Source organism: Periplaneta americana, chromosome 14 (assembly GCF_040183065.1).
Source record: "Periplaneta americana isolate PAMFEO1 chromosome 14, P.americana_PAMFEO1_priV1, whole genome shotgun sequence".
Lineage (NCBI taxonomy): Eukaryota > Metazoa > Arthropoda > Insecta > Blattodea > Blattidae > Periplaneta > Periplaneta americana.
In genome coordinates, this window is record NC_091130.1 from 20,221,013 (window position 1) to 20,224,716 (window position 3,704).

Consider the following 3,704-nt stretch of genomic DNA (forward strand, 5'->3'; position numbering starts at 1 on the left):
TGGACTTCTGGAAATATTTCTCTTCAAAATTTTAATCACAAAACTCTTAATATATTTTCATCTAATTTGGGTAGAGTTAATTGACCTTTACCTACAAAAACGCAAGAGCTCTTCTCTCGAATAACAGACAATGTCCTCTTCCAGAACAGGAAATCATGCTTCTTGTGGTTTCAGGGATCCGTGAGGGGTCAGGTGAGCAGGTGACACACAATTATTTATCAACTGTAAACTACAAATCTTGTGGAAAACCTGGCAGAGGTGGCGGCGGCACATTAATCTGTAATTTAATCGTGCTGGCGCATTACGCGTCCAAGACACGCCAATCACGTCCGGATGATTATTTAATGAACCAAACCATTCACTGAGCAACACGTGCCAGTCGGAGTGGAGTTGGTGCCCAAGTCACGGCCCGTTTAGGCAGTTTTAAACCCTTGTTCACGGGTCTTGCGCACGCGCTGATGGGCGAATAAAGGCGTCCACACAGACAAAAGCCATAATTTCTCGGAAGTTGTTCACACTTATACATTTTAATGACGCCTACTCGTTTTATGACGACGTCCCTACTGCCAATTTGTTTTTATATTGGTTCTGTGATAAGCAGACAGAATTGAGTGAGAGTACGTTCTAACACACCCTTGCCTTAAGTTCGTCACTCAACTGTGACAACAAAGTATAGCTTCTTATCACTTTATTAGTAGGCCTAGTATTTATTGTTAATAGTTCACAAAAGTAGATACACTTAATAATTTAAAATTGATCTATACACAAATAGTAATTAAACGTAATAAATATAGGCCTACAATTTAATAACTAATTTTTCTATCATATATCTGTGTAATTTGTGTTGGTTCAAACTTGCACTTACGTCAGGTTTTAGTGCATGTTTAAACCTATCGTGTTTACTATAAAACATTATAACTTATATATCTGCTACTTTTGACGATTCTTTACAATAAAACATTGTAAATCAATTTTTCTTGTTACTTTAATGATCTAATTCTCTTCTATGTCTTCCATAGACTATATAGGTTTATTTTTAGGTTCAAATATAGTTTCTTATGTACCACCACCACACACGCATTTGATTTGAATACCAGTGTTTCGTCACTTAGTCACTGTAGTAGGGCTGTCAGACTTCCTAACGGCAGAAAATAACGGTACATGTTACGTATAGGGTAAGAGTTGGTAATATTATGATATGAGTAACATTGAGATAGTTCTTTTTGAGAACTTACTACAATTTTACTGTGCGAGAGGAAGATCGATTTTTTTTTTGCGTCAACGTATTAAGGGGATGTTCGTGGACAAGTTTCTGGACAAAACTGGTCCTTTTCTCGCACAGTAAAATTGTAATAATTTCTCAAAAAGAACTATCACAATATTAGGCCTACTCATATCACAATATTACCAACATTTACCCTACATCGCTCAGTAAAATTGTAATAATTTCTCAAAAAGAACCATCACAATATTAGGCCTACTCATATCACAACAATACCAACCTTTACCCTAAATACATAATGTTCTGCCTAAGAGCAGGTTTGTCACTGCAAAGCCAGCATTCTCCAATGTTTCTTATTTTTTGCCTTTCTCTTATGTAGTCTCCGCATATGATCCATACCTATATCTTAATGTCGTCTATCACCTGATATCATCTTCTGTCCTGAACTCTTCTCCCGTTCACCATTCCTTTCAGTGCATCCTTCAGTAGGCAGTTTCTTCTCAGTCGTGACCCGCCAAATTCCTTTTTCTCTTCCTGATCAGTTTCAGCATCATTCTTTCTTCATCCACTCTTTCCAACACAGCTTCATTTCTTATTCTGTCTGTCCATTTCACACGCTCCATCCTTCTCCATATCCACAATACTTCTAGTCGCTTCTTTTCACTTCGTCGTAATGTCCATGTTTCTGCCTCCATACAATGCCACACTCCACACAAAGCACTTCACTGGTCTCTTCTTTAATTCTTTTTCCAGATTAAAAGCTATCTTTGCAATTGCTATCCTACTTTTTGACTTCCTGGCAGCAACTCGTGTTACTTCTTATAGTACACCCAAGTAGTGTTAATCTTTTTATTTAATTTGCAAGAAAGTCGTCCATTGTATTTAAAAAACTGCAAAGGGAGAAATCATTCCTTATTAGAATATTAACTTACTTACTTGCTGGCTTTTAAGGATCCCGGAGGTTCATTGCCGCCCTCACATAAGCCCGCCATTGATCCCTATCCTGAGCAAGACCAATCCAGTCTCTATCATCACATCCCACCTCCCTCAAATCCATTTTAATATTATCTTCCCATCTACGTCTCGGCCCTCCAAAGGACTTTTCCCCTCTGGCCTCCCAACTAATACTCTATATGCATTTCTGGATTCGCCCATACGTGCTACATGCCCTGCCCATCTCAAACGTCTGGATTTAATGTTCCTAATTATGTCCATGTACCATATCTTATAACCTTATTCCTTTGCTGTGGTCGTGCCGGAGAATCAGTCCCATTCCGAGGCATATTGTTAGGTTTCGTAACAAGCTGTTTTTTACGGTGATGGGTTGTTAGCCCTTCCCCCAACCCCCAAGCTGGAGGACCACCTCTTATCGGCTGTCCACGACTGCTTATTCAATATATTCGCAGCTACCCTCCATATCGTGGTGACAGAATTTTTTCTCGTTGCCAAACTTTCAGAACGGCCCCGAGGTTCACTCAGCCTCCTATAAAATTGAGTACCGGGTCTTTCCCGGGGGTAAAAGGCGGTCAGAGCGTGGTGCCGACCACACCACCTCATTCTAGTGCCGAGGTCATGGAAAGCATGGGGCTCTACCTCCATGCCCCCAAGTGCCTTCATGGCATGTTACGGGGATACCTTTTACCTTTACCCTCCATATCTGGAGGCCGTCTCCTCTATCCGCAACCTGAGGACGCGCCATGCCGTGGATTAGAATATTATAGGTTTATTAATTTGTTCTACAGAATAATCTCTGTAATATTGACAATTAATATTTGAGGACAAAAATTCGCTCCGGCGCCGGGGCTCGAACCCGGGTTCTTGGTCCTACGTACCAAGCGCTCTGACCACTGAGCTACGCTGAATTCAATATCATTTAACATTCTCATAGCTAGCAGTGAATATTCTGTACAGATTACTGTGCACTTAACTGCGGAATCTCGGCCAAACAAGTCACTCAGCTGAGTGCGCCCCTTGTATAATGGCAGTTGACTTGGACATAAAACGTCAACGTATATGCCTAGCTTGGAGTCAGGCCAAGGAGGAGGAGGGTTCGATCCGGTGCTTTGGATTGGATTCGGCGTAGCTCAGTGGTCAGAGCGCTTGGTATATAGAACCAAGGACCCGGCGCCGGAGCGAATTTTTCTCTTCAAATATTAATTGTCAATTCCTTATCAGGTTCACTGATGATAGGAGTAAAAATCAGATTCGTACGGATAGTACTTATCGAATAAAACTGTGTTAACATTTAGGGGAAAATTATTTTTTGTGAGAAAAGTATTCATTTGGGACTAATATGGTATTAAAATTTATTGTAGTACTCTATTCAAGGAATAAGCTTTAAATCGCCACAGTTAATATTGAGTCAGGGGCGGATGCAAGGAGGGGATTAAGGGGCTATATCCCCTCCCGAAATTTTGAGAAAAATATGAAACAAGAAACAAAAATTATATTAATTTTAATTCGTGAGTGTACATAGGAATTA

The 3,704-nt window shown here is 40.3% G+C and overlaps 1 non-coding gene across 1 annotated transcript; it reads right to left on the reverse strand.

Moving 5' to 3' along the window:
- Positions 1–3,011: 3,011 nt before the first annotated feature.
- On the reverse strand, positions 3,012–3,084 carry TRNAT-CGU (transfer RNA threonine (anticodon CGU)). The gene has a single exon. It is a non-coding gene; the product is annotated as a tRNA-Thr (tRNA).
- Between the last annotated feature and the right edge of the window lie 620 nt (positions 3,085–3,704).